Below are 23,843 nucleotides of genomic sequence, written 5' to 3' on the forward strand. Positions count from 1 at the left end.
CCATGAAGGTGTATGTGCAATCTCCCGGGTGCCCCGACCCTGTATGTTGGGAGCACTGGTGATATATGTATATTTTACGTATACATACCTCTCGGCATGACCCCCACGATGGCTGGTCTGACAGGGGCCGGAACGTTTCTTATACTTTGTGATATTTTCACACTATAAATTAAGCACAGAGGGGCCCGTAAAAACGCTGGTTTGGGGGCCCGCCATCTATTTCAGCTTAGGGGACCTGCTGTAGGATGTGGGAACCTCTGGGTACATGCACATAACTTGGTCCCGATATATGCAAGAGTTAAATGAAAACTTGACCCCAAAATCGTAACCGACTTCCGTAACACAAAAACGTAACAGATTTCCATCACTCAAAAAACGTCACCGACTCCCGTAATAAAAAAATCGTCACTAATTTCCGTTGCATAGGAAGTATATATAGTACATATAGATACGCACTAAGGCGGGATTTCTGAAAGTTCATCACGTGAAATCGCGGGTAACAGCTAGTTCAGCATAAAAAAAACCCCATTGGTTACTGTTGATCAACGATGTTTTTTATAATATCAAAGAGATAACAGGAGATGATTTTAAGCATTTTTAGGGGGTTGATTTATCCACTTACTTTATTATCTTTTAATTCTGTTATTATCCCTTTTAACATTCCATTAGAAGGTTCTGAGTAAAACAGAGTTAATGGAATTTTGTTGAATATACTACTATCTTGTATTGGGCAACAGCAATTTGTAATTTATACAAATACAAGGCCACAACAGGCAAAATGCCCAGCGAGAAAAAGATGGCCACAATAAATATGGATGTCATATAAACTGCTGGCCACCGTAAATGCAACACCCTGAAGGAAGCATGCAAATAATATGGAATTTACAACATGCATTAGCGGAGGTGAGATATGCAAATGATTAGAATTTCAGCGCAGACGCACATCACGCGCGCCTGTGGCGCCACTTCAAAGCGCTATTTAAGGCAGGAAATTTCGACGATTTGAAGTACGGCAATTGTGTTTTTTTCAAAAAAACGATCAATTATGCCTTGTAGAAAACGGCGATCATCTTTTGATCAAGTATCCGAGTTCGACAGAGGAAGGATAGTGGCCTACCGAGATTGTGGATTATCTTTCAGGGAAATCGGTAGTCGTGTTGGACGAAACCAAACAACTGTAATGCGGATATGTGATCGTTGGATGCAGGAGGGTACGACGGACCGACGTGTTCGATCGCATCCACCTCAGTGCACCACTTCACGTGATGACAGGCGTATTGTGCGTATGGCAGTGACGGATCGCTCAGCCACATTACGAACCATAGCACAGCACATTCAGTCTGTACCGCATCATCCAGTGTCTGCGCGTACCATTCGACGCCGTTTACAGCAGAGTGGTCTGTCCGCAAGACGTCCATTGCTTCGTCTACCCTTGACGCAGAACCACAGACGTCTCCGCCGTCAATGGTGCGATGAAAGAAGGATGTGGACGGCACAATGGAATGAAATTGTCTTTACTGACGAGTCACGCTTCTGTCTGCAACACCACGATGGTCGGATTCGAGTCTGGCGACACCGTGGAGAGAGGATGCTGAACAGCTGCGTTATGCACCGCCACACTGGTCCTGCACCGGGTATTATGGTATGGGGCGGTATTGAATATCACTCTCGCACTCCTCTAGTACGCATTGCCGGTACTTTAAAAAGCCAGCGCTACATCTCCGAGGCGTTGGAGCCAGTTGTCCTTCCTTACCTTCAGGGCTTGCCCACAGCCATATTTCAACAGGATAATGCGCGACCACACGTGGCACGCATTGTCCAAAGGTTCTTCGTCAATCGCCAGATTGAATTGCTTCCCTGGCCAGTTCGCTCCCCGGATCTTTCGCCGATAGAAAACATGTGGTCCATGGTTGCTCAACGATTGACCCAGATTACATCCCCAGCTGCCACATCAGATCAACTTTGGCAACGCGTGGAAGCTGCTTGGTCTGCTGTACCCCAAGAGCACATCCAAAGTCTCTTTGAATCAATGCCGAGGCGTGTGGCAGCGGTGATCTCCAACAATGGCGGCTACTCTGGCTACTGATTTTGGCAGGAACCACACTTCACAGAAGTCTATAAATTTAATCATTTGATGCTTGGTCAACATGTTATCTACAAAATAAATATTGTTGCGATATCTCTTGTCTTTCTTGGTGTTGCAATTTGGGTGGCCAGCAGTGTATTTCAAAAATACAGCAACCCAAATCCGTATCATCTGAATTTCTTCTCATAAAGTCATTATTTAAACTTTCCGCCATATCTTTAGGATATGGCGCTTACTCACTCAATAGATCACTCACTCACTAGATCGCTCACTCACTTACGGACTGACTTACTCGCTCATTGAATCAGTAACCCATTCGCTCACTGAATCACTTACTCACTGGGTCACTCACTCAGTAACTCAATCGCTCATTCCCTCGCTAACTGACTCGCATCGAACTGTCGTCGGTGAATTGTATGGCGGTGAATTATTGGTCGGTGAATTGCATGGCGGTGAATTGTTGGTCGGTGAATTGCATGGCGGTGGATTGTTGGTCGGTGAATTTTCCTAGTGGTGAATTGCATGGCGGTGAATTGTTGGTCGGTGAATTTTCCTAGTGGTGAATTGCATGGCGGTGAATTGTTGGTCGGTGAATTTTCCTAGCGGTAAATTGCATGGCGGTGAATTGTTGTCGGTGAATTTTCCGGCGGAGTATTTTCCGTAAACTATCCATCAGATCATCATAGGGGTGCGGCATCTTCGTTTTTATCCTCATCTGGGCTGTCATCGCCATTGTCACTTTGAAAGAGGATACCATCTTCAGTTCCGTCCATCGCATTGCTGATGCAACACTTTTTGAAGGATCAGATGATAATTTCGGCGGAAACAGAATTCCACTCCTCATGTACCCAAAAATGCTTGGCCCCACCATTCGCCAAACAATTGGCACACTAGGCCAATGTCAGGTTTCTTCAAGGCCCCACTTTTTGTAGTTTTCGATACTAGTTTCCGATGATAAAGTTCCCACTTTATCATTGGAACTCATCCATTCGATCCACAAATTCCTCAAATAGTCTTTGAGAGACTTGTTGATGCTCACATAAGGCTTTACAATCGACATTAGCCCACCTGGTATCAAAGCCAATGATGTTTTCGATTTCTTTGCCTCGGCTTTGACGTTATCGGTTCTGTGGGGTTTAAACATATCCCATAGCAATAATGCCGGTTTCTCGAACACTCCTACGAAAATGACATGATATTACTGATACTGCGGCGGGGGTCGATATTTTCTCATCAAAAACTGACCCGAGTCAAAGCCGACCCCCCCCCCACTTGAGGAACGAATTTTTCTACAAAAAAAACTCGGCTTATGCAACGAGTATATACGGTATATAATCACGTATACGTCCTTCCAAATTATCGTTTTCACTAATACCATGACGTCAGAACACTCCGCGATGGGATTTTTTTTCGAAGAGGGGTTGCATCGTTCGAAATTTTTTTTTTTGTGAAATTTGTCACAACTCCGACCTCACATCTCTCCCTAACGTTCTACCTTTTTTCTGATTTCATGCGGGGCTAACGAGAAAGAGGGCTATGGCACTCAGAGCAGAAACGACGATCACGTGACCAACTGGGTCCTAACTTTTTTTTCCCCTGTTCCCCCGTAACATGGCTTTCTTGCAAAACATCCTCTGCAATAGCCAAGTTCTTCCAACTTTGCAGAACATTCGATCCCTACGATCTTTCGCAGCATATAAATACGCATTCTGTTTGCAAAATATGTTCTGCCCAAAGGAGTTTAAAGAGAAAAAATGACATAACACTCATATAACGAAATATTAAGCTTCCAAGTCCTTCTACACAAATTTGAATGTCATTTTCCCTCAAATATTGGATATATTTTCTTCTTACTAGACAATGACTGTATACAAATCTCATGGCCCCTACATCCTGGAGCAAGGCTCCTAGGCGATATGGGGCCCCCAATGTCAAAGGTTGAGTCGACTGGTCTAATATATATACGCAATATGTTATGCAAAAACCTGTGAATAAGACTGTTTTTTGAAAAATGATGCACCGATTTACCTGCTTTTAATAGCTCATATACACTTCATAAACTCTAGAAATAAAGATATCTGGAAAAGAACCCTTCAAGTAAATTTTATCAGGTTCACTAAGTATTATATTCCTATGCATTTTCATAACTCTCAAATGACAATCTATTGGTCAAACACATACTGAAATAAAGTACATTTGCATTAGCGATTCAAGATCTATAGCTTAATTCTATGCAGTAAAATACAACTTTTTGCCCATTAAAGAAATTTTGTAAACTGCTTATTCACTGTGAAAAAATACTGAAGCATGAGAAAAAAAAACCAGACAGATGTGTACAAAATTTTTATTTTTCAATAATTCAATGCATAATTTGTTACAAAGCTGAAGTTTCGCAAGAAATAAAAACCACCAAAGTGTTGAAGCTACCAAATACTACAAACGTAAACAACAATTTCCCAACAACCACAGTTGCTCCAATTTTCCTCACACCCCCCCCCTCCCCTCCCCTCCAAAAAAAACCACTCAGGTGGGTGGGTTTCTAGATTTCAAAATGATAGAATCCTATCCGCTGTGGTGGTCGAGTGGTTATAGTGATCGACTCGCGATGCGAGGATCCGGGTTCGAACCCCACAGTGGTGGTCGGCTGAAGTTGGTTTTCTGTGGTTCCCAACTTCAAGGCGCAAATGCGAGCCGATCTCTCGTTAAAAAGTCTCGCCACAGAGAGCAACAGTCCTACAACGATAAATCATTCAATCATAACACTTCACTCATAATTAGAAAAACTGGTGGCAGATGGCAGCACTACACATAACAAGAATTACAGAGAAACAAGAAACTTCACGTCAGGTTTCACTACACGTGCATGCACCGATTCGTTGGGGGGTTTCGCGGGGGGGGGGGATGCATGTGTGGTGTAGCAGTAATAGGTAGGGCCTCCAAAAAAATGGCTCGGGGATCCATGATGTTCTTAAGTCAGCCACCTCGTTGGGCAATTTGCCTGTTGTGGCGTTGTATTTTTGTCTTGAACATGGAGAATATTTATTTTTGTTTATTGTGTGCTGTTTTGCAACCTACTTTGAAAATTTTTCTAAACAACATGAGTTTGATCAAATATAATATTTGAAAGAAAGTTTTTTCTAACTAAATTTTTCTATAAATAAAATACTTTTGTGGGTGCATACTACCATCTTGATATCTTAAATCAGTGATTCTCAACCAGTGCTCCGCGGAAACCTTGGAGCTCCGTGTGCAATTTTTAAGGGCTCCGCAGCGACTCGAGGAAAATAAAATAAATCAGTAAATTTGATAGATAAATAAAAAAGGTCTACAGGGGTCCGCCGTAAAAATTATATGCAAAAAGGGCTCCGCCATAGAAATTATATACAGAAAGTCGAGTCACAAAAAAGGTTCAGAACCACTGTCTTAAATAATGCTTAAAGGAAAACCTATCTTAAAGCAGTTCTGTGTGTTTGGGAATTCCAAATTATTCTCTACTGAAACTACAGATTCTGCTTCATAAGCTCAAAAACCAAACAAGAGTAATAATCTTTCAAGTTGTTTTAATTATTGAATGAGAAATGCACACCAAAATATAGTATAATATTTTAACGTTTATAAACATGGATGAAAAATACAGGATCTTTTCCAGAAGAGGAAAACGTCAACTACCGCACTTTCTTTCTGGAATAAACATTACTTACTTGAAATAAAGGGCCTTCAACTCACTCACAATAAAATGTCATCTTAAGAAACAGTATCACAAAAATTGCAGATCACCGTAATGACATCAAGAAATTGACGTGCACGATTTGACACTCACAGGAATGAAATCACCACTCGAAACACTGGGACCAATTAGAAACGTAATACTTGAACCACTGGAACGAATCTAAAACATCTTGCCATGCCCCAGTCGAAGATAGGGCCAGTGGGAATCTCGTCAATCAATCCATGCGCATCACTAATCACATGCGCATCACTAATCAGATGACAAGGCATCAAGAGACCACAGGGATTCTCGAGTGAGGCACGAGAGAGGGAAGATGCTCAGCATGAGCTCCTAAAAACTTGCACGTAAATTAATCAAGTAATATGCTGGACTAGTACAGCTCGGGTTAGGCACTATCCGTACTCAGTCGGAGGATAAGATAGCCATCACCTAACATGGCACCGAGAAAGAACTTAGCTCCACAACCAGTCTGTTTCTTACATGAAGTGATTCTTGATGAGGACAACGAGAATGCCGAGTGGGCCAAGCTGCTAGCGGTTTATAGCAGAAGGAAAGCACGCAACGCTGACCTAAACAAGGCTGCAATCGCATACCTCGGGACCATCAGGGACCACTTCAACAGCTGGAATGAGTCTCATCCCAGGAACAGACGCCCGGACACGGAAGTGTTTTATTGCACGGGCGACGACTTCCTAAGGAAAGCTATGGAGGACTACAACACAATTATGGAAAATCCAGATGACCCAGAAGTGCCGCTGTTCAAGCAGTCACTGCGGTGGAACTTGCAGCAAATAATCATCATCGGTGAAGACTGCTTCTTTGATGAAGATGCGAATGAGGGCATCTGGATAGACTATTACAATGAAATTAACAAACATATTTGGAAGCGGGCAAAGAAGTGGGACGAGATCCCTGTATTTATGCGGAAGAAACCCGTCCCGGATTCTGAGGCCCAGCCTGACCAAGAATTACCACCACCAAACCTGGGTTCTGCTGAACCCCCAGAAGAGGGAAACAAGGCCCAGACCACTGAAAACTCTCAACAAAAAATTCAGGACCGTCAGTGGCGTAGTATTGCCCAAGTGATAAAAGATCAATGTTGTGCCCCAGTAAAAGCAAAAATAGTGCGTGATGAATTTAAAATGGACTTCCGCAATTTAAAGGACTACGAAATAATCCTTAACCACATAGAATATTTTTACTTAATAAAATTGCATATCATGTGCCTTTTTTCTTCCAATCAAATACAGGACCGCAACCGACGAATGAGGTGCGACCATGGCGCAGAGAAGATGACGTCAAAGGAGTGATCACTTTTCCTCCGAAATATTAACAAGTAATATAACTAACAAGCTCGTCCAGACATGTTTAATTTGAAGTTCCTGGTTCATTAATTAACCGTGGGTCCCTCACTTAGACAGTGCTCCCAACTTCTGACTGACGTACACGCATTTTTCACATACACACACACTGCTCCCTTGCCTTTCCTTCACATTGGTCCTAAGCGGACCTGTTATGAGGGCAGCTAATGACGAAGACGACAGGTACTGCCATAAATTCGTATCGTATCGTAAGAGACCACAGGAGAGTCATAGTAACTCCAGCTGTTTAACCCGCACTCGATCACAGGCTCATCAGAAACATACAGCAACACGTCAGCGAGAACAACTACATAGAAGAAACCAGCATCCCCTTTCCGACGAAACAAAACTGTTCTCAGATGCATTCAAACCTTCAGAAAGTTCCCTAAAAAACATTAAAAACAAATTAAGCGATATCTCCAGGATTTGTTACAGATGTTAAAACATTGTCATAAAAGATACAACACACAGCAGGAAACAAAATCAGGGTGTTTTTCAACGGGCCCCCATGGCCCTGTGACAATTATTTACTATTATTACACAAAGAACACATTTAGTGCTGTGCAATTGTAATTTAGTACTTCAATTTTTTGATATATAAATTATTAAAAAAACACATTTTGGATTTCAGGGGAAGGTAACATGGAATTTGCCCTTCGCTACAGGAGTCTGTGTGTCTTGACATTCACTAAGGGGTCCACTACATCAAAAAGGTTAGGAAACACGCTCTACAGTACAAATACAAACACTTTCAAAATGAACAAAGCATAAACATATAAAATGTAGGCTAAGTTCTTACAAAAACTATTCAAACTTATTTTACTGTTCATTAATAAATGATTACACAAATGTGTATCAATGAAATCTGCATGAATATTATACTTGAGTGTAACTTTTACAGGGCGTTCAATTGAAGCGTTGATGAAGTGCTCGCGAGCATGAAATCAGACATGAGCATTGAGCACCTTGGTGCTTCTGGGAGAAGACTGCTAATGCATAACATTTGCAAACCTGCTACACAACATTTGTAATTGTAATATATACAGTGGATCCCGCTTATAAGGTTTTTAAAAAATCTAGCATTGAAAAATATTGTAAGTGGGAAAACGCTTTGAATGTGGGAAATCTTAGTACTTACAAAGTAATTCTTATTAAGCATTATAAGCAAGAAAACATTATAAGCGGGATCGACTTTATACGGATAAACAGAAGAAAAAAAAATTTATCCAATATTGAATTTGAAGGAAAATTGCTTACTTTTTTTACTGTGACCTCAGAGGCTCCTCGCTTGGCGAACAAATCGTTGATCACCAACTTGCCACATACATCACTTGGGCAGTGCAATCTATCTATAAACAGAAAAAATAAAAACCTATTAGCCAATATTGAATTTAAAGAAAAATTGCTTTTTTAGTTTCTTGAAATATGCAATAATAAAAAAATTATACACAATTCTAATAAAAAAGGAACGATTTTACTTTCCTTAATATACCATTACATTTTAAATTGATAAACCCACTCATCTTTTAAAATTCTATTTGCATTATACTAACCATAGCCATAATTTTATTTAAGTGATATGAGTGTATATGTGCATTTTATTTACATTATACTCTCATCATAGGCAAAAAATTTGCACCATACATGTGTATCAACGCTTTTCTAGATGATTTGAATAACAATTATTAGGTACTTTAGTCAAGCTGTTCATCATTTCGCAAATTTATAAAATTATAAGGTATAATAATTAAACTTAATTAATTATTATACCCCTACTGATTAGTTAAATCATGCAATTTCCATGCCAGAAATACGAACAGCTTCGCACGTGGTAACATACGCAATTTCATTTACTTTATACAGACAAATATGTTAAATTAATAATAACAAAGATGGTAGCATTTAACACTCACCTGCATTTGGATGTTTCTCAGAAGCTAAAATTGGCAAAGATAAAATATTATAAAGCTTGATTATTGGATCGCATATTCGAAGCACTGAAAAAATGCCTTCCTCTCAGCTAAAACAAGCAGCAACACGAACGAGCAACGAAAAAAAGTAGGACCCAGTTGGTCACGTGACTTTCGAGTGCCGTAGCCCTCTCTTTCTCGTTAGCCCCGGATAGAACTCATTAATACACTGAATATGAAGGCGTCTTAGCCCCGGACGCATTAGTGGTGACGTCACGGCCGGCAGCTCTGATTCCAAACGAACATGAGCTGTGCGAGATTATAAAGGAAAACGCCGTAGGACGTAGGGGATATAAGCCTCTATTTAAATTATTTTTCTAAAAAAAAATATGATCAAATAAGACTTGCGAGCTCTTGAAATGAAAACTTCAAACTCTTGTGAACACGCAATGTTAAAAATATATAAATAGTTCGTCTCTAATTTTAATTAGCTATGAGTGCTTTCACTTCTGGCATGCTATCCGTTCACGTGCGTTTGGCCTAATTGCTTTGATATGCAGTAGAACCTCTTGATAACGGAAATGGGACCAAAATTTTGTCCGCTGATGGGGTGTAACAATATACACCGGAATCTCATTAATACTCTTTTTCATTTGCACGACGTTTTGGCTCCTGTGCTATTGGTTCTTATACATTTTAATTACTGCAAATGTGATACACCGGTGGTTATGCCTAATCACGAATCGTTTCGACACAATGAAAGTTTGATTAAATTTCACTACATTTTCATCACTTTTACCGGCAATTATGTGTAATTCCCAAATAAAGTTAAAAAGTCTGATAAATATGAAATATTCATAACTCCCTTTTGTATGCTATGATAAATTTTCCATCTCTTCATTAAACCAATTAATTATTTTAACCCGTACATGATACGTGCACTGAACATATTTTGTAATAAAAATCAAATTAAATTAAAATGAGTGTGAAGAAGATAAAAACATTCATGACAATATTATCAGTCTTATAATGTTACATTGTCTTATAACGTCACAATGTATAAACAAAAAAATTCAACATCACCATTCGAATTTGCCCCCATCCTTGAGCATTCAATTGATTAAGTAATTAATTGGTTATTTATCATATTTACCAACACGAGCTTGGGACATAATCGAATGTGATAAATTCACGATTTATGACCAAAAGTTAATAATTCAGAGTTTTTCTCATTTTAATGTCCGCTATCGAGAGTGTTAGCTAACGGGGAGTGAAATACATTAAAGCGCTATACTACGGAACCGGGAATCAGAAAAGTGGCCGTTAACGGGAAGTGTCTGTTAGCGAAGATTCTACTGTATATTTTTCATTATATAAATTTGAATTTTTATTTATTTTCAAATTTTTATTTATTTCAATTTTACTGATAAAAGAAGATTGTTGAAGAAAGCGATAAGGGATAGTAAAAAGGAAGTTGAATCTAGGTTGGCAGATAACATTGGCTCTGACCCAAAATCATTTTTTCGATGCGTCAATAATGGATGTAAGGGGACAGTTGGCCCCCTCTCGATAGGAGGCTATAGGTTAGAGAGCAATGTAGGCATGTTTAGTGCTTTCAATGACTTTTTCGCGTCGGTTCTTAATGGAGATAATGATATTCGATATACGGGTGTTGCATGGGGTAATAAAACCCTCAACGATATTCAAGTAGAAGACGTGGAGGTCCTAAATCTTCTAAGAAATGTATGTGCAAGCAAAGCACCAGGACCAGATGATATCTATCCCAGGGTCCTCAGGGAATGTGCTAATGAATTGTTGGGGCCGGGCGCACAGATATGCAGGAGTAGTGTTGTTGAAGGTATCGTCCCAAGGGATGGAAACTTGCTAATACTGTTCCGATATTTAAAAAGGGTAGTAGAGAAGCTGTGTAAATTATCGTCCAGTGAGTTTGACGAGCTCTCTCTCGAAAATTTTGGAAATTATTATCAAAAGGCAGTTGGCGAAGTGGATAGACGAGAATAATGTATTATCGGATAATCAGAACGTGTTCAAGAAAAGGGAAGTCATGTGTGACTAACCTCCTTTGCTTCTATGATCACGTGACGAGGGCTTTGGGTAAGGGCAAAAATGTAGATGTTGTTTACCTTGATTTCCAGAAGGAATTCGATCGGATCCAACATGGTAAGCTCTTGAAGCGTTTACACGAGATTGGAATTGGGGGCAACTTGCTGAATTGGATAGAATCGTGGTTAAGAGATAGGTTGCAACGAGTTATGGTGAATTCTCTGTTTGGACAGACGTCACAAGTAGAGTTCCTCAAGGAAGTGTCCTTGGCCCCATACTTTTTTCACTTTTTATCGATAAACTCGATCAAGGTATCGATGGGATTACTAGCAAATTCGCAGATGACGTGAAGCTAATGGGCGTAATCGGGAATTAAAACGATAGGGAGTTGCTCCAGACCAACTTAAACAGGATTGCAGCATGGGCAAATGAATGGAGCATGACGTTTAGCGTTGAAAAATGCATGGTCGCTCATTTTGGTTCGAGCAACCCACGGTTCTCTTACGAGTTGAATGGTGTCACTATCCCTGATGCAACTAGGGTCACCGATTTGGGAATTCTCATTGACGAGCGACTTAGGTTTTCTGAACATTGTTCAGCGGTTGTCAAAAAAACGAATAGTATGCTTGGTCTCATTTTCAAAAAGTTCTCTTCACGTTCTCCTAAAGTCATTCTTCCGCTTTTTCGAGGCTTAGTTCGTCCTGAACTGGAGTATGCTGTAAGGTTTTGGAGACCATACCTACAGAGGGACATAGACTTGGTTGAAGGGGTGCAGAGAAGAGCTACGCGTGACCTTATTGGCACACAGGGCTTGAGTTATGAAGAGAGACTTCATTTTTTAAATATGTTTACATTGGATGAACGCAGGTGTCGAGGAGATATGATCGAAGTGTTTAAAATTTTCAATGGGTCTGATGGATAGGATGGACCATGAACTTTTAGTACACCGCCAATCGACTGCTTTTACAAGGGGACACCAGTATCTATTGGTGAAGGACAATGCAAGGCTATGGTGTCGCAGGGAATTTTTCTCTAATAGGGTTGTTAATAAATGGAATAGCTTGCCCCCAGAGGTAGTAAATTGTAACACAATTGACACGTTTAAAAAAAAATACGACAAACATGTTGGAGTAAATCGAGAAGCTATTCATACTTAGAATAAGACAACCATAAGTATTCTTTGTGGGCATTGTATAATATTTTATCATGTGTATATATTGTTTATAATTTTTGTTAATTGCATTTTTAATTGGGTTGCTGTATTTTTGAAATATATGACATCCATATTTTTATGGGTATCTTTTTCTCAGCCACCTCGTTGGGCATTTTGCCTGTTGTGGCGTTGTATTTGTATTTGTATACAAATATACAAATACAAATTATATTTGTATTTGTATAAATAACTTTTTCATTAATTAATTAACTCTATTTTGATCAATTATGTGTTTCATTAAATATGAAATTTGTCCCGAGAATTCGGAACCATTAATTTTAAATTTTCATCAATTATGAAATTATTTCCTTCAAAAACTTAATTTTTTCATAAATTTTTTTTTTTAAAAAAACTTTTGACAATTCTGAAATTACTCTTGACAATTCGTAAGTTATTCTCAATAATTCTAATTTCTATCAGTGGTTCAGCAATTATTGCTTTCAGTAATTCTGTGACTATTTTTTCATTAGTTGTAAATTTTCATTTATCCTAAAAAATTACTTTTTTCAATTATTCTAAAATTATTTCTTCAATTCGATTCAATCATTGATTCCATGATTGAATCCATGATTTAATGCGAGAATCAAAAGCATGGCTACTACGCCAACCGGGCCGTGCTCGAGTGGGCCCATGCGTTAAGACGGCACTGACTGATGCCCCGAACTCCGAGCCAGACAGGAGCGCAAATGTTAACCTTTCATCTCTCCTTCAATATTAAAAGGGGGCACCAAAATGCGTGCTTGCCCCGGCTGACCACGCATGTCGTTGTGGCCCTGTTCATCAGTACGTATGTTGCAAGGTTTAAGGTACATACAGGGCCGCAGCTGGATACTTTTTTAACTGGAGCTAGCAAGCTTTTGGCGTCCCAGTGTAAGGAAAGGTTAGAAGGAGTGGTAAAAGGGGTAATTCGGCGCCCCCTCTAGTTCAGCACTCGATACAGTGGACCCGCTCTCCCTAGTTGCGGCTTTGTGTGTGTATGTAAATCAGAAACTGCTTGAAAAGAACGGTAGGTGTGAAAATTGTCTTAGTGCACTCTTCGATATTACCCGCGTACAACGTTTTGTCTAGATCAGCGGTTCTCAATCTTTTTTGACCCACAGAACCCTTTCCAGTATGTAATTTCTATGGCTGAGCCCCGTAGGCCTATTTTTTATTTATTCATCAAAGTTACTGATTTATTCTTGTTCAAAAATATTAATAATTATTTTTTTCAAATTTACTGGTTCTTTTTTTTATTTTCCTCGGGGGCCGCGGAGCCCTTGGGAGTTCACACGGAGCACCGTTTGAGAACCGCTGGCCTAGATGGTTTTTTTTTCATTGCAAAAACAACAGATAGACAGCCACATTCATATACGATACAAAAATAAATACCAAAAAGACAGAATAATGAAAGCAAAACACACACACAATGCAGCTCTTAGGGACATATTTCCTCCGCAGCTCATACTTATGCTTTTAATAAATGTTTCAAAAGTTTGATATATGGGAATTTGCAAATATAAAAATATATTCCTTCAGATGTCTAATTATTTTTACTTCTGATAATTTTTTATGAATTTATTATAAATGGTTGGGCCCCGTGGTAATTTGTACTTTTTTGGATGAGGTAACTAATTGGTTTTTTGCTAAAACGTTATAATCGGGATCCAATGCATTTCATTCAAATGTGCTAAAATATAAATCTCGGTTTTAGCGTAATCACGTTAGTTTATGAATGTCATTATAACCGAGTTTTAATGTATGTTTATTTATTTATTTAGAAGACACCAACGAATAAGGCAAATACACAAAAAATAATAAAAGTCCTTATATTATTTATAGGACTTTTATTATTTTTTGTGTATTTGCCTTATTCGTTGGTGTCTTCTAAATATTCTTGGGCAAAGTGGATCAACTCTTCTATGTTTTAATGTATGCTCATGTAGAAAAGCAAAAAAAATTTCATTAGTTAGAAAAATTTAATTTTTTCTTCATTGTTTTTTTTTTATTGTTATCAGTGCAAGAGCGACACACAAAGAATTAGTTTCTGTCGATTGGAACTTCACCATACAGTTCCTCGAATTTGTCTTTTCCCCTCATTATTTTTATGGTAACCTGAGAAAGAGAGCAATTCCTTTGTCCAGTGCATCTGAAATCCCATCACCCTCCTTGTCAAACCACTTAATAGACAATGGGAGACAGCAACCGCAGGTCCAGGCGAACCGTCATCAGGGTGTTCAAACATTTCCAATAGTTGATAGCAGCTTTCTGGTTACCCCACAGAGTAAGAATAATATAGAGCGCGCGCGAGGGGTTACAATGTGAAGCAAAGATCCGGAGTCACGTGACTCCGGTCAAAAGGCTGGTCAGGGAATCTCGCTTTCAATGCTTTCCTTATGACAATTCGTATGACGACCTACACGTGCTGTCTTATTTTTGATTAGAATGGTCAACACTTGCGCAGCTTTCGGATGTTCTGAACGGTTTAGGAAAGGGGGACCAGTATCCTTTCACAAGGGAATACTTTTTTGCTTATTCCCCTTCTTATAAATTAAAAATTGGAATATTAAATTGACGATTCAATGGATTTCTGACATAGTCTCCGGTTTTAACGATTCCATTTTGGATTTAATTCAATTAAAGTTCCAAGTTTTGGCAAAATTCAAATGTCATGAGCCATTATTAAATGTTTTAATAGAATTTTTGGTAATAAATGATTGAAGTAATGAGTTTTATTAACTTTTAACTGAAATATACGTCTTCGCAAGATTTGGCGAGATTTGGCGAGCTAGTGAGTTTATTCGAGTTTCACTCAACTTGAAGAAAATATGCTTTCCAGAATGAGGAATTTATGGCAAATATTTTATTTAAATAGAATGTAATGAAAACGCACCCTCTAGAGTCTGGACAATGGCAGTTTTGCATAAAAATGTATAACTACCTCTAAAAATAGTATTTTTACCTCTCTTCACGTCTGAGATAAAACTATTACAGAAAATAAATTTTTTTATTGATTAATTTGTGTTTGTTGTATGTGTGAAATTGCCCTCAAACAAGAAAAATAAATAAATAAATTGATTAATTAATATTCAGTCAATAACTTTATTAGGACCGTCTGAGTTAAGATCTGAAGTCACTATGTGTACCTCAGATGTTAACTTGAAGAAAGAATCATTCTAAAAACTACTTAATGCCTAAAAAAAATGAAGATTCACATATGTATACTTCTGGAGCGAAGAGGTTACACATATGTGACATGTAACATACATTTACGTACTCTAAATTATTACATACATACGCTACACGAAATTTCATTTCTTATAATTTAGAAAAGTACTGACGATGAGGTATTGCAATTTTCTTGAAAAATTCATTTTATTCCTGAAATATTATGTAAGTGTTTACATTTTTGTGTGATAAGGTTATAAAAGGTTTTTCAGGAATGTTGGAAATGAAACTTTTACTTATTATTTAAATATTTCATGACTGAATATGGTACGAGTGTGAATGTGTTACATTACATAACATAATATGATGCATTATAACCATATACTCAAAATAAATGTATGATTAGAGTAATTTTAATGTTCTTGGAAGATAATTTTTATGTTTTAATAACCCCTAGTTAAAATAAATTTTCGAAATTAAAAGTGACAAAGTGAATGAGAAGAGAATATTTAAAAATATAAATGAAATAGGTTATATATATAAGAGATAGGTTATATATACAGTATAATAATATTTAAAAACTCAAAAGCCTTAAATTATTAGAAATTATCCCTTTTGGGTTATGAGGTTGCGTGATTTGGATAAAATGATGGATCAGGATAATTGATTAATTTCTTAAAATAATTATTTATTTACAACACGAAACATAAGACGAAATAAAAAATCTACGGAGCGACATGTTAAGCTCTTGATGGTTCGATCGCTTCTCTGCCGATTTCCCGCGTGACAATCCAATGGCGTCGGCTTTACAAGTGCCGCCATCTGTGAGATAAAATACGAATCTCACCACATGAGTTTCCCCCCAGTGAAGGAACATGGTGAGAGAACGATAAATGAGATACAAAATGAAAATGTGATACAAAAAATTAATCATAAGATGCAGAATAATAGATGTGCAAGACATAATACAATGATGCAGGAAATCATGTGCAATAAGTATACACTTAAAAAAAATATGATGCAAAATGTACAATTAAATGCAGAAAATTCAATAAGCTGTACAAAATATATATCGGATGCATAATATAAATGAGATGCATGAAATACAAGATCCAAAAAAAAATCAATGAAATGTAGAATTATATGATGCAAAAAAATATTATGATGCACAATTCGAAACAAAATTAATTTCGGTTATCAGCCTAGGACTGAATTTGACTTTTCTGCCAGACCTAGTGACATATGGTTGTACTGGCACAGTGTCATTTTTCTTTTCTTCGAGCTTGTTTTTGTCAAGTTCCACACAGACATCGTTAAAGATAAATGCGGGTTTCACTCTGTCAAGTGAAACACAGGTCTTTCTCCCATTTACATTTAAAGTGATATTTTTTTCATTACGAGAAATCACTTCATGGGGTCCAGTATATGGTTGTGTCAAAGGTGGTGTGATCTTGTCAATTCGAAGAAACACATGTGAGCAAGTTTGCAGTTGAGGATGCACATAAATTTTGGATTGACCATGAGCTGATGTTTTGCATGGTTTGATACTATTCATACGCTCTCTGAGCTGTTGTACGTATGTGTATGTTGATGAGAGCTGACCGGGTGTATCCGTGCAGAGATCTGCAGGTAATCTCAAAGATGTACCAAAAACTAACTCGGCACTAGAGGCTTTGATATCCGGCTTGACGGCTGCCCTGAGACCAAGTAAGATGGCTGGCAATGTGACGGTCCACTTTGGATTCTCATGTGCCTTCAATGAGCTTTTTAAGACACGGTGAAACCGTTCGACCATGCCATTGGCCTGTGGATGGTAAGCAGTGGTACGAATCCTGCTAGTGCCAAGCTGGTTGATCAGTTCTCTGAAGAGCGATGATTCGAACTGCCGTCCTTGATCGGTTGTTATGGTTGATGGACATCCATAACGGCAAATCCAACCATCGAACAAGGCACGACAAACTGTGTCTGCTGTGATGTCTGCTACAGGTATGACTTCCGGCCATCTGGTGTAGCGATCAATTACTGTTAAGCAGTATGTCTTTCCTTCTGAAGGAGGCAGAGGTCCAACCAGATCGATATGAATATGAGAAAATCTTGCATCGGGTGTTGCAAAGGTGCCTAAAGGTGTTTTGGTATGCTTATGAACCTTTGAGCGTTGGCACTCATTGCAACACTTTACCCAATCTTTGATGTTCCTTCTCATGTTAGGCCAAACGTATCTTGTAGATATCAGCTGAGTAGATGATGTTACACCTGCATGAGCAAGATTGTGGAAATGATGAAAAATAGTCTTGCGGAAGCTCGCTGGAACAAATGGTCTTGGTGAGCCTGTAGACACATCACATACCAGTTCTGTTGTGGTAAATGGACTTGGCATTGACTTGAAAGTCAGTGAACTCGAGTTGTCTTGCTGTAACTGTTTTAATTCAGGGTCCTCTCGTTGAGCGGTTGCAAAAAGGTCAAAATCCAGGAATGGTGATTTGGAAATCGAGTTGATTTCTATTCTTGAAAGAGCGTCAGCTACCACATTATCTGCACCTTTAGTATGACGAACATCAGTGCTGAATTTGCGAGATGAAGTCAAGGTGTCGCCATTGACGTGGACTGCATTTATCAGGATTTTGCTTGAAGGCGAAGACGAGAGGTTTTTGATCCGTGAATATTGTGAATTCACGGCCGTCTAGCATGTGTCGGAATCTTTTGACAGCAGTGTATATTGCTAACAGTTCTCGGTCGTAAGTGGAGAACTTCTGTTGACTCTTTGTCAGTTTCATGGACAGGAATGCAATGGGTTCCCATCCTTTTCCATTTGATTGCATTAGCGAACCACCGACTGCTAAATCACTGGCGTCGACCCAAAGACTTAGCTTGGCACCAGGAATTGGATGGTGAAGTAATGTTGCACCCGCTAAAGCTTGCTTCGCATCGATGAATGCTTGCTCGGCTGGATCAGTCCACTGAAGGATATCAGCTGGCTTGGTTTGAGTAGCTCTTTTGGATTTCTTTTTGTTTTTTATTCCCTCCAAAAACTTGTGTAGAGGTGTTAAGATGTGTGCAGCTCTGGGCACAAAACGACGATAAAAGTTGAAGAGACCAAGAAAACGTCGTAATTGAGTGATGGTGTTTGGCTTAGGAAAGTTCAGGATGCAATCAACACGATCTGTTAAAGGCTCGATGCCAGATCCAGAAACTTGGTAACCCAAAAATTCAATTGATGAAACACCAAATACACATTTAGAGGGCTTGATGCTGAGGCCATATATTTGCAGACGTTCGAATAACAACCGAAGATGTTCGATGTGCTCTTCTGGTGATTTCGAGGCTACCAGTATGTCATCAACAAAGGCATATGCAAATGGAAGTCCACGAGTGACCTCGTCAATAAACCTTTGGAATGTGGCTGCAGCGTTGCAAAGGCCAAATTGCATTCGAGTGCTCTCGAACAACCCAAATGGTGTGATAATAGCACTTTTATGGACATCTTCAGGAAGTATAGGAATCTGATGATAGGCCCTGATGAGATCTATGTGGGGAAAAGATTTTACTACCATGCAATTCAGATGTAAAGTCCAGAACATTTGGAACACTGTACCGGTCTTTCACAGTCTGTGCATTTAAAGCTCGGTAATCACCAACTGGACGCCATTCATCACTGTCCTTTTTTGGGACCAAGTGCAGAGGTGATGCGTAGCAGCTGTTCGATGGTCGTAAATGGCCGAGGTCAAGCATCTGCTGAAATTCTTGCTTCACGATTTTCAATCGATCAGGAGCTAGACGTCTTGGTTTGGCATGCACAGGTGGACCAACAGTCTCGATATGATGCACGACAGAGTGTTTCACAGGTTGTCCTGGTTGTGGTGGTTTGATGATGTCGGGAAACTTGCTGAGAAGGCTGTGGTAGATGGTGTCACCTTCGATGAGTTTGATTGAGTGAACTTCTGCAATGTGAAGATCACAGTCAGCATTGAGTTTTGTTGTCCTATCCAGTAAACATCGTCGTCGGAGATCCGGAACAAGATCAAAGTTGAACAGAAAGTCTGCCCCAATGATGGGTGTGGAAACATTAGCCAGTAGGAAAGTCCAAGTGAAATTACGACGGAGATTGAAATCTAATGTCACCCTCTTTTGACCATAAACACTAATGGATGAAGCATTAGCAGCAGAGAGCTTCATAGTGGCGTCGCAGCTTCGTTGTGATGGTGATGCTGGAAGGATAGAAACATCGGATCCAGTGTCAATCAGGAATCGAATTTTGGAATTTCTGTCCATGGTAAAAAGGCGACGAGATGCCTGTGGCAAGGAGCATGTCGCGATTACTCCTCGCCCGCCCCGTTTTTTTGAAACTTGCACGGCGACATGCACTTTTTGGCGTTGTTGCCGAATTTGTTGTGATACCAGCAGTTTTCCGATCGTGGATGCGGACTGCGCGCACGTGAGGTACGTTGGCGAGAGTTGCTACGCGAACGCAGGACGTTTTTCAACTCGCGGCGTAACTGAGCCACTTCGTCCCGAAGTTGCGCGACGGAATCCGGCTGTTGGGGTTTCTCAACTGCGTTAACATGCTGAGGGTTCACTTCATGAATTTTGTCGGCGAGTTGAGCAGCTTTCTCGAGAACGAGTGGAGTGACAGCAGCGAGAATGGACTGAGTTGATGCCGGTAGGTGTTGGAGAAAAAGCTCCATCAGCAATTCGTCGGAGACAGAATGCGATTCTGCTCGTCGTCGCAATTCGCGGAGCATGTCGGATGGTTTCCGATCTCCCAATGACCCGCATGTTAAGAGCTTTCGAAGTTGAGTGGACGACGACTCGCTCGACCGTTTAATCAGTTCCGATTTCAGCCTTTCATACGGATCCGTGGCCGGCGGATTAACGAGAATGTCCCGGACAAGAGCCGCACTTTCCGGAGGCAGATTCGCGACAACATAGTTGTACTTTGTGACAGATTCGGTTATCGGTTTCGGAACAGCGAGAGCGAAAGTGCTTTCACACATGATAAACCACAGCGCTGGATCATGGTGGTTAAAAAGTGGTACCTGAACGGCACTTACTTCCATGATGAAAATCCAGGAAAAGTGATGTCAAGTTCCGGAAAGCGAAAGTTCACTCACGGGAAACGCCAGTAGATTGCCTCGTGCTGCAGTGAAGAAACTGGAACTTGTTTGAAGTCCGCGGTCACCATACTTTGGGTTATGAGGTTGCGTGATTTGGATAAAATGATGGATCAGGATAATTGATTAATTTCTTAAAATAATTATTTATTTACAACACGAAACATAAGACGAAATAAAAAATCTACGGAGCGACATGTTAAGCTCTTGATGGTTCGATCGCTTCTCTGCCGATTTCCCGCGTGACAATCCAATGGCGTCGGCTTTACAAGTGCCGCCATCTGTGAGATAAAATACGAATCTCACCACACCCTTTTGGAAAATAAAAAAATTTCGTTTTTCAATATTTGTTTATATTATATAGAATTGATTTTTTTTTCCAAATCCCACATTCCCTAAATATTTTACAAAAGAATGAATGAAATTCATTGAATAAATGAAGGAAAGTTTTCATCAACTCGATCGAGTCAAATTTCGTTACAGCAACATCCTAGCATTAACACGAAATCACTATGTTCTGCGAAAACGAGCCAAATGTAATAGCGCAGAACTTGTTCTTCCCCCGACAGTACTGCTCATCTTTTCTCCACGTTCGACAAGTTTTATGAATAGCGTGCGCGGTCTATTTATATCTTTAGTCCATGGGTTACCCCAACCGTCCAAAAAAATGTGGATTTTCTCGGTTGAAAAAAGCGCCCTCAGCGGTTGCAGTTGTATCTGTGCGTTCACAGAATAAAACTATAGATGATGCCTTCCCCCCCCCCCCCCAACCTCAACCGCGTGCAACCGCGCCGCAGTCAGGTCCCGGCCGCGTAATTACAATCCCTACTCTCTTAGTAACACAGGAAGCGTTAACACGCAGGTAATTGGTTATACGAGGAAGAAAGATACGAAGACGTCACGAGGGGTGGAGCTTTTGGTGAAATTCGATTTCGCCAAATAACTCGCTAAGCTGTTCTTAGTTGACGCTACAAAAATTAGTTATGAAAATAATAATATAACATAATTAGGGATACGTAAATTTCGTATTTACGAAGTAACCACGATAAATGAGAACTTTGCCAATTTTGACGAATAAATGCTAAAATTTTATTTTTACAACTTTTTCACGAAATCTTCGCAATTTGCACTTTTTGAAGTGGAAACTCGTAATTTTGCTCAGTACGTGTGTGCGTGCGCTTCTTTCCCGTCTGACGTTGTGTTTAGATGTAAATACAGTCAAATTCGGTTGTAACATAGCCCCTAGGTAATTCGAGAAGTGTATGTAACAACCGACGTGTATGTTATAAGCGAGGAGTTGAAATTATCTTACGTAGCAATAGCATATATGCCTTAATTGATATAACTGATAATTAGATTGAATAATCCCCACTGATTTTTATGAATTTGATATACACGTCACCAACACACTTGCATTAGCATAGCTTTTCAAGTGACCGAGTTGATTTGCAACAATTGTTCTGCCATCATCGTCACCAATAAAAAGACCACAAAGTAATGAAAAATAAGTAAAAATGCAATAATTCAAAAAGCATTAGACGATACAGTTTTACACAGAAGACGGGATTTTATTAATTGTCAAAAATTTTATTGCTAAAATAGTTACATGTTTCATCGAAAGATGGCGTTGAAATTAAAAACTTATTTATTGCCATCTATTGATCAGAACTGTAACTGGCAATGTATCCTGTTACATTTCTATCAGTATATATCTTTGTATTCTGGCAATGTGTTAAATTACTAAAAAAAAATTTAGGTCTTTTTGTGGGAAAACGGTCAAAATATCACCCAAATAAATGTACACTGCTCAAAACAATTAGGGGAACAAGCAAAAAAGTGAAGAAAACCGTGCGAGACAGCCACGTATTGGCATACAATGGATAGTACACGCGTATCAATGCGCAATACAGAAAAAAGACGTAAAAAAATTTGGAATTAAGCTTTAATTCTTTGAAAATATGGAAAAAACATGAAAACATGATTTAGGGCAACAATTTGGTTACATGTAAACGATAAAAAAAAAGAAGTACTGTTTAGACATGATGCATGAGTTTTAATAGGGCGTGTGGTCTCCTCGAACAGCTAAGACTACTGCACACCTGTTTGCCATGGGTGCGATGAGGTTATCGATCAGACTTTGGGGAATACTGTTCCACTTCTCAAGAAGTGCAATCTGCAAGTCTCTGACAGTAACAGGCGGCCTTGGTCGCGCAGCAATGCGTCGTCCGAGCATTGGATTCAGGTCAGGAGAGCACGCTGGCCATTCCATACGCTGTATTGCTTCAGCTTCAAGCATGTTCTCCACCAGATGAGCTCTATGCGGTCGGGCATTATCATCCTGGAAAACAAAGGAATCTCCAATGGCTCCAGCGTAAGGGATGACATGAGGTCGCAGTATCTCGTCTGCATACCTTCGGTCCGTCAAAGTGCCATTCCGAATGATATGCAGGTCCGTACGTCCGCCTATGCTGATTCCAACCCATACCATCCAACCAGCTCTTCTGTATTGTGACCTTTCACGAACGAATGCGGGGTTATTTCGAGTGCCCCTGTCCCTCCATACCAGAACACGTCGGGTGCCACACTCCAGACTGCATCGGGACTCGTCTGTAAACAGCACTTGGCTCCAATCATGTCTCGATGTTCAGCAGCCCATCTTCTTCGGGCCGCACGGTGACGTGGGGTCAACGGAATGCAGACCATTGGCCTACGTGCATAGAGCCCTCCCTCATGAAGCCGATTACGTACTGTTTGGCTGGACATCCTTCGTCCTGTTGCCAAGAGCAACCGTCTTTGCAGCTGCGTAGCATTCTCTGTTCTGTTTCGACGGGCTGTTAACCGTACATACCGGTCATCAGTTGCTGTAGTGGCGCGTGGCCGACCTTGCCCTGGTCGACGTCTAACATTTCCTGTTTCTTGGAATCGATTCCACAGCCTTGCAACAACACTTCTGGCGACTCCAACAGAGTCCGCGACACTACGTTGTGTTTGCCCGGATTCCAGTCTGCCTATAACACGCCATGCCATGGATTCCGGTAAATCACGTTGTTGAGACATCCTCAAGTCACCTTGTCTCAAAAAAAAAATACTGCGCAATCGAATTTCACAGTTACGGCAGTAAAACAGACGTTTCTGCAACATCCCGATTTCTGCCCTTATCTCCTTTTTCTGGTTTTTGACGTCATGAACTTTGATTTGCATATGAAGTTTTCTTCTTCCGTTTC

At 39.8% G+C, this 23,843-nt stretch overlaps 2 long non-coding RNA genes across 2 annotated transcripts in view; both read right to left on the reverse strand.

Annotated features, from left to right (window-relative positions):
• Positions 1-5,629: 5,629 nt before the first annotated feature.
• Positions 5,630-23,843, reverse strand: part of LOC149069437 (uncharacterized) — a 529,602-nt gene continuing 511,388 nt past the window's right edge. The window contains exon 2 of the long non-coding RNA XR_016195078.1: positions 5,630-5,811. This is a non-coding gene — a long non-coding RNA (uncharacterized LOC149069437). The remainder of the gene's footprint in view (positions 5,812-23,843) is intronic.
• On the reverse strand, positions 7,393-9,265 carry LOC149069438 (uncharacterized). Its single transcript, XR_016195091.1, has 3 exons — positions 9,091-9,265; positions 8,435-8,526; positions 7,393-7,562 (listed from the first exon to the last, which is right to left on the reverse strand). It is a non-coding gene; the product is annotated as an uncharacterized LOC149069438 (long non-coding RNA).

Source organism: Pholcus phalangioides, unplaced genomic scaffold (genome assembly GCF_987345545.1).
Source record: "Pholcus phalangioides strain wild (caught in Gottingen) unplaced genomic scaffold, Ppha-v1.0 ptg000022l_1, whole genome shotgun sequence".
Taxonomy (NCBI): domain Eukaryota; kingdom Metazoa; phylum Arthropoda; class Arachnida; order Araneae; family Pholcidae; genus Pholcus; species Pholcus phalangioides.